The following is an 11,649-nucleotide window of genomic DNA, read 5'->3' as shown; positions in this document are numbered from 1 at the left end:
TGCCTATGTCTAATATTTGATATTCGTTGACGTATTTGTAGACCTTGGGGAGCCCGAGGCTTAGATTGGGATTAGCTTTAGTTGGACTAACTTGGAGTGCGTACGAGGTATGTAAAGCACACACCTTCCTTCCTTTGGCATGTCTTAGTTATAAATAGGCTATGTCACGAGCCTCGAGAAAATTCTAAATTCGCAATCCGAGCACGTTATGATTCTTATATATATTCCTTGGCATCCGTATGTTTGATGAGATGAAATATGAACCCTTATGTCTCCGAAATGATTGATTTCCAAATGTTACACAAAAAGTTTGGTTTTAAAAGAATTCTGTAACTAAGGACCTCGTACCTTCCACATAAAGGCTCGGATTGCTTCGATATTTTCGTAGGAGTTTGTATGACTATTATTTCGATTCTTAAGTATGGTCATTTTACTTATAATTGAGTCCATGATAATGATTTTATGCATATGGTTACTCACGACTCTGCTCGTGCGTTCTGTTATATCTTTCGCCGGATCCCGGGCCGGTTCTGCTGTCGTGCGCACTTTGATATACTCCGGTGTTATGCTGTGTTTCCGCTTATATTTGGTGTTATGCTGGGTATGGCGTTATGTTGTGTTGTGATATGTGACGGGGATACGGAGATTTGAAACCTTCTGGTGTTATGCTGTGTTATGGCGCCATCGACGGGCGGGCGACCATATTCTTCTGTACCCTATGCATGACTTATATTTTGAAAGTAAACATTTTGATATTTTGGGCTTGCACTTATTTTCTGTACTTCTATTTCGTTTATGTCTCATATTTGTTTTCTGTATCTTCTGTTTTGCATACTCAGTACATATTTCGTACTGACCCCCTTTCTGCGGGGGCTGCGTTTCATGCCCGCAGGTACAGACGCACAGTTTGGTGATCCACCAGTTTAGGACACCCTCTTCTGCTGTTTGGAGTGCTCCTCTTATTCCGGAGCCTATGTTTTGGTATATATTCGTTCTTTGCATATGTATATATTTGTTCAGGGGTACGGCGGGGCCCTGTCCCGCCATATGATTCGGTTGGTCTGTTTAGAGGTCTGTAGACATATATGTGGGTTGTGCCTACTTCTGTACAGGTGTGTTTGTATGATCCCATTTGCCATGGCAGTCTTGTCGGCATGTATTTGTATATGTTTTGGGCCATTGTGCCATTTGATAGCCTTGTCGGCTTTTTGATATATATGTACATATTTGGTTGCGTTTGAAATATGTCTGAGACAGTTTGATATAATGTGAGGCAGCGTGTGATATTTGTGCCCGTATACGTTATCTGTATGTGATTCAGATTGGATGAGTGTGTTCGGGTGCCCAGCTCGGGCACTAGTCACGGCCTACGGGGTTGGGTCGTGACACTTTTCCAAGCTTAAAACCTCAATTATTTTGGATCGGAGGGAGTATAAATTTTTCCATAGTTTGCCAGACTGTTTGCCACCACATTGACATCCCTGAAGAGTGTCATGACCAGTAGGCCCATGGCCTCCAGTAAAAACCTGCAATCATTTAAAATATGTTGAGTTTAAAGTACTTTGAGATGAAGATCAATTAATACACACGAGTCTGTTTTCACAATTAGCAGAAACATATTGGTAAATGTCAATATCTAGTCCGTGCAATGAAGCAACAATTTCTGCATGTATAGCTCAAGTAGCAATATCCTCTTTTAGAGAAACCTGCAATTCAGACCTTATGCTCATGTCTGATAATAAGTACACCCACACTACTATTGATGGTAGATGTGTCTCAAAGGCACCATCTATGTTGGATTCATAAACATTTAGAGGGAGACATCCATTTGACAAGAAGAGTGCGCCTATTGTTAATGTTCAACTAGGGAATTTATCCGCGCTTCACGCGGTTTAATAAATTTCATTGAATTTAAGATTTTTTTGAACTTCAATCCAAATATAAAAATAAATTATTTATTATATGCCGATAAGAAATAACTCTATATAAGTATTAATCAAGTCTCAAATATATAATTCTTATTAGAATTTGAGCTTAATGAATTGCACTTTTCATTGTTACAATTATTGTATAAAGGATGAGCGCATGTAGTTTTACTACATGATTTTTTTTTTTTAATCATGATTAATGGTTTGATTATATAAGTATTAGATACACGAACATATTTGTTTTTTTTAGAGAGGTGTCACTTGATCTATCAGAATGGGGCATGATTTTTTCTTCTTCCATTCATGGACCTAAGAGACTCTGATGCATTGTTCTGTGGAGAATGCACACTCTCAAGCTTTCGTTGAAAAATTAGAGGCACAATACCATATATAGAAGTGGCCTTGCAAAAGCTTACACTGATAAATTTGGATGGTGATAGCAATCAAACCACTTTAAGTTATGCATACTCCCCAAGCAGCAGCCAGCACGGAACACCAACAATAGAGAACGTATAGGGAATTTAAGTTGCATAAATATGAGATTGCAAACTGATATAGACTTAATGAATCAATGGGGGAGTCATAAGAGAAATAGTTTTAAACGGTCATAGTAGCAGTTAGGGTAGAGAGATGGGAGAAAGAAAGGTAAAGAGAACATATATGTGTACACATTTTAAATTCTATTATTAAGTGATAGAAGTTAATTTTCAGTTTTCCTTCTTTCCATCATAAAGACTTTTAAAAACCCCGGTTATGGGCAGCCTCTGACCAGTGTAAGAGAACCCAAATTTTCAGCATTTTAGAAGAAGAAAACGGTAGAAAAAAGAACGAAGGAAATCAATAAATCTTTGTCATAAATATCTTTGCTCGCAGCAATTGTGAACGCTCGGAAAATCGATGGCTGCGTCAAAGATGCAGTGCTAGTACATCTGAGACTATAAATTATGTTTACAGAATACTAATCTATTTTGAAATTAAATCTAGATGAAATAGAAAAAATAGATTTGCTTGCATTTCTCTGACATCCTGGAATTCATATGAAGAAAGCACACGTATTTGAACCCTTGATTTGAAGCCCTTGTTAGCAGCAACAACATCTTCTACTGGTCTTCCTTTCTATCTCTGCGATACGGCCTATTCGAAGCCAGGATGTGGGAAACCTTATTGATATAGAAGATATAGAAAAATTATAATGTCAGTTTTTTTTTTTTTTAATTGCATGTAATGTGAGGCATAAATACTAACAAAATCAAATGTACAGAGAAAAAATACATATGAAAAAAAACAAACAGAAAGCGAATCCAAGTAAAAGCATCGTATACCTTTTGTAGTTTTACAATGACAGGGGACAATCATCTTAATTGGGGAAAAGAAGCTAACCTTCATCTTATATATATAACGTAAGTCCTCTTATCTATCCTTTCTATCAAAATATGTACATTTAAATGCAAAGAAAAGGATGTATTGTACTAAATGAACAGATCATATAAGATCATATGAACAAAAGATACTCAATGATAGGTTAGAGATGGGATGCATACTATTTCAAATAAATTATCATGTAGAAAGTACCGGTGCTACATATATTAGTGTCAATGCTTCATCGACCCCAACTTTTTCTGGATAAACAGACACGTATATCATCAAATGTAACTTATTACCACCAGAGCTATCCTGTCTATGAATAAGTTTTTACAAAGATCGTGAATGTGAAAATTATAGGGAGTTAGAATACTTTTACTGTAAGCCCGCACTTTGTCCTTGATAAATAGGTAACTTCGGATGAAATGAATATGAGGGAGCACAATAAGGTGTCATAAATGCACACATTAAGCATTTGAGGGTTATGAAAATGAAGAGGTGTGAGTTATGAAGGTGAAATTTTTAAAAAATAATTGAAAAAAATGAGGCAAAAAGGCAAAAAAAAAAGAGAAAAAAAATAAATTTCAATGAAGGTCATAGAGAGGTGCCACATGGGATTGTCTTTGCCTAGCTTTATATTATATATAGATATAGATTATTGATCATGAGTTTGGAAATAGTATTCCATATATAACTTGACAGTAATTTTTTTAACTTACCAAACCATTCTTTTTCTGGAAATGGTTGAGGCTGAGATTTAGCCAAATATTATTCCAAAGGATTAAAGGCAGCATGAGGGGTATAAGAAAGCTAATGTATTTGGCTTGAAGTCCTCAGTATTGTTCAGTCCTCGCAATATTGCATTTTGATCCAATCAATTAGAGTATATTATATGCAGGTAGGGTAATATGAAAAACTTGTCAGATTTGGGGTCACCCTTGAGCAATCAAAAAAGAGATGTTTAATATCTTCAGTGACAGTAGGGCAAGAGCAGCAGGTATTATTTGCAATAATTTGGCGATCAAAAAGTAAATTTATCGTTGGAATTTTTTCATGCTTAATCTTATTGATCAGACAGTTAACTTGCCAAATCTAAGTGAACGATGAACCACATTGTCCATAGTTTAAGCGTAGCAACATTAAAAAGTCAAAGTTCGATTATAAGGGAGCAAACCACAACGGTAAAAAGCCAAACGCGTAGACTCACTCTCTTACCTAATGACATCACCGGCAGCCGGATTACCGGCGCGTATAGATCAACCAAAAGACCCTACTACAAAGCCGAACACCTCTATGGGGCCAAAAACAAAGAAGATCGATTATAAGGGAGCAATCGAAGAGAACCCCGCTCCTTTCATCCCTATTATCAACGATCCAGTGGTGGTCAGACAAACAGTACATAACGGCACTCCGGCGGCGATTTTCGATGCTGATAATTACTATGGGGTAATGACCGAACAGTGTAAATGGACTCTAGTTGGAAAATACACGTATGGCAGACCCCAAATCGATTTGATTAGAACTAAATTCAAAGAGCAGATTCCTCTAAAAGGTAAGGTGCGTATAGGTGTGTATGACTATCGCCATATTTTTCTAGATTTTGACAATGAAGCCGACCTAAATGATGTATACTTTAGGAGATTTATCTCTACTGATAATGTTTTGATGAGAATGTTCAAATGGTCTCCGGATTTCGATCCAAATGAAGAAACCTCTTTAGCCCCAATTTGGGTCTTGTTACCGGAATTGAAGTATCACTTGTTCCAATGGAATTATATTAGCCAAATTCTTCAGCAAGTAGGAACTCCATTAAAAGAAGATCTTGCTACTAATCTAAGAACTAGGCCAAATTTAGCCAAGGTAAGGATAGAGGTTGATCTGGAAAAAAATCTCCCAAATTCTATTTTTGTTGGAATAGAAAAGAAAGGGGCTGGTTTGAAAGGTTATTATCAAAGATTGGAATACAAAGGTGTCCCGGCATTTTGCAGAATATGTAGATTACAAGGACATGATCAAATTAATTGTAAAGTTGCAGCTAGAAAGAATGTTAACCAACAGGAAGGAAAACAGGTTGTAACAGAGGAAGGGTCGAGCAAGCAAGAACAGGGGGAACAAGGAGAAGCACAACAATTAAAGGGAGAAGGAGTGGAAGAAAAAAAATACATGATGATGATGATGGTTTCATAGAGGTCACCGGGAGAAAGAATAAGAAGGCTTCTTTTAAGCCAATAAATCAACAAACAGAAAAACAAGGAAATAAAATATTTCAAGCAGCATCCTCAAATGTGCAACACGTGCAGCAGAAACAACAACATGGGCAGCAACATGCCCAGCAGAATGTGCAGAAGCGTGGGAAGCAACATGCCCAGCAGCATGTGCAGCAGCGTGGGCAGCAACAAGCCCAGCAGCATGTGCAGCAGCAGGCGCGGCAGCATGGGCAGCAGCAGCCGAGGCATCACGCGCAGCAGCAACAACAAAATGGCCAGCAGCAACACGTGGAACAGCAGCATGTGCACGTTCAGAAACAGCAGCAGCAACACGGGCAGAAACAGCATGGGAATCAACAACAACAGCATGTGCAACGACAGCAGCATCTTACAACTGAAAACGTGCAACCTCAACAACATGATACAACCGAAAATGAGCAACAGCAACATTGTACAGTCGAAAATAGAGAGCAAAATATCAAGGGTGTTGGACCTAAAAGACAGAAAAAGAAACAAAAAGCAAAAAGCAAAAAGAACATACCTGCAGCTAGATTCCTCAAGAACATGCTATGGGCGAAGCAGAAATCAAAACAGGGCCATATCAAGGATATTCTTAATAAACCAGAGCAATCTAGGAACAAAGACATACCTGAAAACATCACGGCAAAAGAGGTAGCTCAGAACATCATCAAAGTTAATCGAGGGATAAACGAAGATGAGGATCCTGACAGCCAAGGCAGCAGCTCTGAGGGAGTTCATAAGGGACACATGTCCCCTATCACTGCTGATACCGAGTGCTTGCAACAAAAAGGTGGTACTTTGGTGATAGATTTGGGAAGCCTTGAGTACATTCCCCCAGGAAAATATAACAGACATGGCACAGATATAGAGCATGACTCTGATCAGGAGCATTGTGATGACACTAGTGAAGATCAAATAGAAGGAATATCATCTGATGAAGAAGTGCCAGATAGTTTTTTAGATGTTACTAAAGAAGAAGAGGCACAGATTCTGGACAGTTTGACGGAAATATTTGTCCCAAGCCCAAAGGACAACAAAGACCCTATCGCACAAGAAATGGAAGAAATCATACAACAACAAGGTTTGTCTCCGAGAGGTAACAAAAATAAAAAAGGTAAGAACATTAATAAGGAAGACAATACTGTACTCCTAGAAAATTTTGAACAATCTGGAAAGGTTGTTCCACCACCTAAGATTTCTTTATGATTAAGTTCATAATATGGAATATTAGGGGGATGACCTCCAAAGGTGCTCTTGAAAGACTAACCAAGGTAGTCAAAATTTATAAAATTGATTTTGTTGCTTTGCAAGAACCTTTCTTTAAAAGTAATAAAGTTGATAAGTTTAGGAGAAGGTTAGGATTTGACCATGCCATCTCCAATTCACATAGTAAAGTCTGGATTTTCTGGAATTCTAACATTGTTTGTTCAGTGATTTCCAAGACTAGACAACAGGTTACCTTGCAGGTTAAATGGCAGGGAAGCACAGATATGTCTTGGATAACTATTGTATATGCTCGATCATGAGCTAACAAGAGGAAACATCTTTGGCAGAAATTAAGAGACTTAAATTCTATCATTGATGGTCCATGGGTCATTGGTGGGGATTTCAACTCTATAATGGAAGCAGAAGAGAAAAAAAGGGGTGCCTCTTTTAGATTAAGTACCTTTCTAGACTTTATAAATTGTATGGATGATTGTGGTATGACGGATGCTAGTTTTGTAGGTAATATTCACACTTGGTGTAATGGCAGAGGAGGTACTGAAAGAATCCATATGAGACTAGACAGGCTTTTTCACAATGAGGAATGGGCTTCTACATTCACAAATATCACTGTGGAGCACCTCTCAAAGACAGGATCAGACCATAACTTACTGCTGGTCACATGCACTAACGATAACGAACAGGTAATCAAATACTTTAAGTTTCTTAATTTTTGGACTGACCAAGAAGATTTTCTCCCATTGGTTAGGACAGTTTAGGAAACCGAAGTATATGGTAATCCTATGTGGAGATTTCATCAAAAGCTTAAAATGGTGGCCAAAGAACTTAGTAAATGGTCTAGAGAAAGTATTGGAGATGTGTTTCAGAGAGTCAAGGAAATGAAGAAGGAAGTCTCCACTGCTGAAACTACATATCTGACCTCAGACTCTGATACTGACAGAATGCTTCTCAATAAGTCCAAAGCTGAATACATCAAGTGGTTGAAAATGGAAGATTCCATCATCAGGCAAAAAGCAAGAATAAAATGGGCTGAGGATGGAGACTCCAACACAAAATACTTTCATAGCACTATAAGGGCTAGAAGAAGAAGAGCCCAGATTTACAAAATCAAAGATCAGCAGGGTCAGTGGGTAGAAGGAAATGTTAATATTTCACAGGCTGCGATTGACTACTTCAGTGGTATCTTCACCGAAAATCAAAGGATAGTGAACCTGAATTTTGTAAGAGACTGTAATAATTTGATTAATGATGAGGACAACTCTCATTTGACTAAAATCCCAACAGAAGAGGAAATCAAGATAGCTATAGATTCTATGGATCCAAACAGTTGTGCAGGTCCAGATGGATTCAATGGCCTTTTTTTTCAACATTGCTGGGATATCATCAGAAGAGAGGTAGTATCTTTTGTGCTTTCTTTCTTCCACGGAGCTGATCTTACTAAGTTCTATACTCATTCCTGTTTAACTCTAATTCCTAAGGTTACTTCTCCGAACTGTTTTTCTAAACTTAGACCTATCAGTTTAAGTAACTTTTCTAACAAGATATTATCAAAAATCCTTGCCTTGAGAATCAACACCATTTTACCCAAGATCATTTCTGAAAATCAATCTGGCTTTGTCAAAGGTAGACAGATAACCGAGAATATTCTCCTAACACAAGAGATTATTCAAGGTATTAGATCTAAATCTGATAGTTGCAATGTTGTTATCAAACTTGACATGTCTAAATCTTACGATAAACTTTCTTGGAATTTCCTTACTTCTGTCCTTAAGAAGATGGGATTTGCCGAGTTTTTTATACAAATGGTTTTTAGACTGATTTCTAACAATTGGTACTCAGTAATCATTAATGGTACTAGATATGGTTTTTTCAAATCTTCTAGAGGTTTAAAACAAGGTGATCCTTTATCTCCTGCTCTTTTTATAATTGCTGTTGAAACTCTTTCCAGAGCCTTGAATTATCTTCGTCATAATAATAGGTTCATTAGCTTCTCTATGCATAAAAAAGGGCCACTGATTAATCATCTAAGCTATGCAGATGACCTGGTATTGTTCACTTCTGCTGATAAATACTCTATTAAGCTTATTATGAAACAGTTGAAGTTGTATCAACAGGCGTCAGGACAGGTAATCAACAACGAAAAAACTTTCTTTCTCACACATAGTAAGACCGACAGAATCTATAATAGGAGGATTAGAAGGTGGACTGGTTACAAGCAAGCTTCCTTCCCCTTTACTTATTTAGGTTGTCCTATATACTGTGGTAGAAAGAGAATTTCTTATTTCTCGGACATTTCAAAAAAGATTCTTAATAAGATTGCAGGTTGGCAAGGTAAATTCCTATCCCCTGGAGGTAAGGCTGTGCTTATTAAACACGTTTTACAATCTCAGGCTTTACATATATTTGTCGCCTTAATGCCTCTTGTCACAGTTCTTTATGAGATTGAAATGAAATTTGCTAATTTTTTCTGGGGGGGAAAAGATGGCAATAATAGCTATCATTGGTCTTCCTGGGAGAACATGAGTTTTCCAACCAAAGAAGGGGGTTTGGGGTTCAAGAGCCTTTTGGATATCTGCCACACTTTTACTGCTAAAAGATGGTGGAGATTAAGGACAGAACCTTCGCTGTGGGCCCAGTTCCTAAAAGCTAAGTATTGTCAAAGAAGTAATCCCAACTCTAAGGTGATAGCTTCTAAAGACTCTGCTGCCTGGAAGGATCTGCTTCACATCAGGGATAAAATAGAGACCAATATCAACTGCATATTAACTCAGGTAATATTTTATTTTGGTGGGATAACTGGACCTTCCAAAGGTCCATTTATCAGATGATTAACCCAACTCCCAAACCTGGTAATATAAAAGTCAACAATTTTTTATGGAACCAACAATGGGAGTTGGATAATATGGAGCCTTCAATACCAAGGGATATTTTGAATCTCATCAGGAATATCCCTATTGGTAATGAAGGAAAAAGGGATGAGGCTATTTGGAATTTGAGTAGGGATGGTAATTTTAGTTGCGCAACAGCCTTTGAATTCCTCAGGAACAAACAGGTGGCAGCCCCTATTTACAATTTCATTTGGATAAAAGAAATTCCTTTCAAGATTTCCTTTTTCATGTGGAAACTTTTAAAGAAAAATCTTCCCTTGGATGCTTCATTATTGAGATTTCACATTGATAAAGGTCCCAGTTGTTGTTGTTGCAGGATAGCATGCATCGAAACAGGAGATCATGTTTTTGTAGCAAGTGAACTAGCAAAACAAACTTGGCAAATTATTACAAGACCATTGGGAATGAACATGATTGGAAACACTGTCCAAGCAATCATATGGCAATGGTGGAGACAAAAACCAAGAAATATAGTGCACAAATTCCTTCTACTAATCACACCAGTGATAGTATGCTGGGAGATTTGGAAAGCAAGATGTACAATAAAATTTGAGAAAAAAAAGATCACTGCCTCTAATATATGTTTTCAATCTATTTTTCAGATCAAGGTGGCCATTGGAAAGAAGTTCAAATTCATTGATTACACATGGAACTGGAGCAAAGTCTGTCTTATGGCAGAAAATTTCAAGGCAGTCATTACAAGCAGGATGATCAGATGGGTCAAACCAACTGGCAACACTTGGAAACTCAACACTGACGGAAGCTACATGAAGAATCAAAACAAAGCGGGTGCAGGTGGTATTGTTAGGAACAGAATTGGGAACATGATAATGGCTTTCTCATATCCTTCTCAATTCTACACTAACAATTACAGTGAAGCCTATGCAGCTTTAATTGGAATATCTTGGTGTGTTAATCATCAATTCGAGGCTCTTGAAGTAGAATTGGATTCCATGCTAGTGGTGCAAATGTTAAATGGTACTTTCAAACCTCCATGGAGGATACAAAGCATCATTGATGAAATAAAAACAAAGATGAATCATAGAAACATCTCTATCAAGCATTGCTATAGGGAAGGAAATGAGGTGGCAGATGCTCTAGCCAAACATGCTACACAAATTCAGGGCCAAATGATTTTTTTGAATGAAGGAGACCTACCCATAGTGGTTAGAGGTGCCTTAAGGATGAATAAACTAGACTTCCCATCCTTTAGAAGAAAAGTAAAGAAGAATACCAGTTGGTACTTTGAACCTCCTTAAGTTATTCACCTGTAGGATGCATTAGCTTATGGTAAGTTTCAATGCATTAGCATAGGATCTATGTGTAAGATCTTCGGATCAAAATGGCAACATGGAGGCTTCGGCTGTCCTAAAATTCAAAGGAGGTAAGGTATTAAGTCCCCCTCCAATATGGTGTAACTGTTAGTTTAAATTTATGGACGAGGTTTTCTTGGAAAAAAACAAAAAAAAAAAAAAAAAAAAAAAAAAAAAAAAGCGTAGCATGTCACGAGATTGAATTTCATGACATGAAAATATTGTTATTCAGTTGGATTCTTGGCCCTCCATTAACTAAGTAGAAAAATTATGTGCAATAGCAGTTGAAAGAAAAATGAAAGTTTTCGGGATATCTAGCAGTACATGCAGACTGTACTAATAAAAAATAAACAATATACGTACAAAAGAAATTGATTCATCATTTCTAATATCTCTATCCATCCAAATCCAATTAATCGGTTACTTATTTACACTTGAATAAACTATTAAACTACTGAAAGCTACATTGTCTACTTTCGTTTTAAAGTGAATTTCTATGAAATCAAATTTGATAATTATTTTTATTTTGACAATATATTAGTTCTGTTTTGCATTGCATTCGTTTCCGATTATAATGTGAAATGAGAACCACAGGACTTCTTTTTTTTGTTTGTTTGTTTTTTTCTGCTCCTTTTTTGCCAAACGAGGTGAATATAAAAGTAGGAAAAAGAAACAACAGAGAGATCCAAAACAATCAATCTAAAGA

The 11,649-nt window shown here is 37.1% G+C and overlaps 1 long non-coding RNA gene across 1 annotated transcript; it reads right to left on the bottom strand.

The window, feature by feature from the left end:
- Positions 1-2,757: 2,757 nt before the first annotated feature.
- Positions 2,758-3,886, bottom strand: LOC132625076 (uncharacterized). The gene is made up of 2 exons (XR_009576631.1): positions 3,251-3,886; positions 2,758-3,088 (listed from the first exon to the last, which is right to left on the bottom strand). It is a non-coding gene; the product is annotated as an uncharacterized LOC132625076 (long non-coding RNA).
- Positions 3,887-11,649: the final 7,763 nt, after the last annotated feature.

This window comes from Lycium barbarum, chromosome 12, assembly GCF_019175385.1.
Source record: "Lycium barbarum isolate Lr01 chromosome 12, ASM1917538v2, whole genome shotgun sequence".
NCBI classification, from domain to species: domain Eukaryota; kingdom Viridiplantae; phylum Streptophyta; class Magnoliopsida; order Solanales; family Solanaceae; genus Lycium; species Lycium barbarum.
The sequence above is the reverse complement of the archived record's forward strand: the minus strand, read 5'-3'. Positions and strand labels throughout refer to the sequence as shown.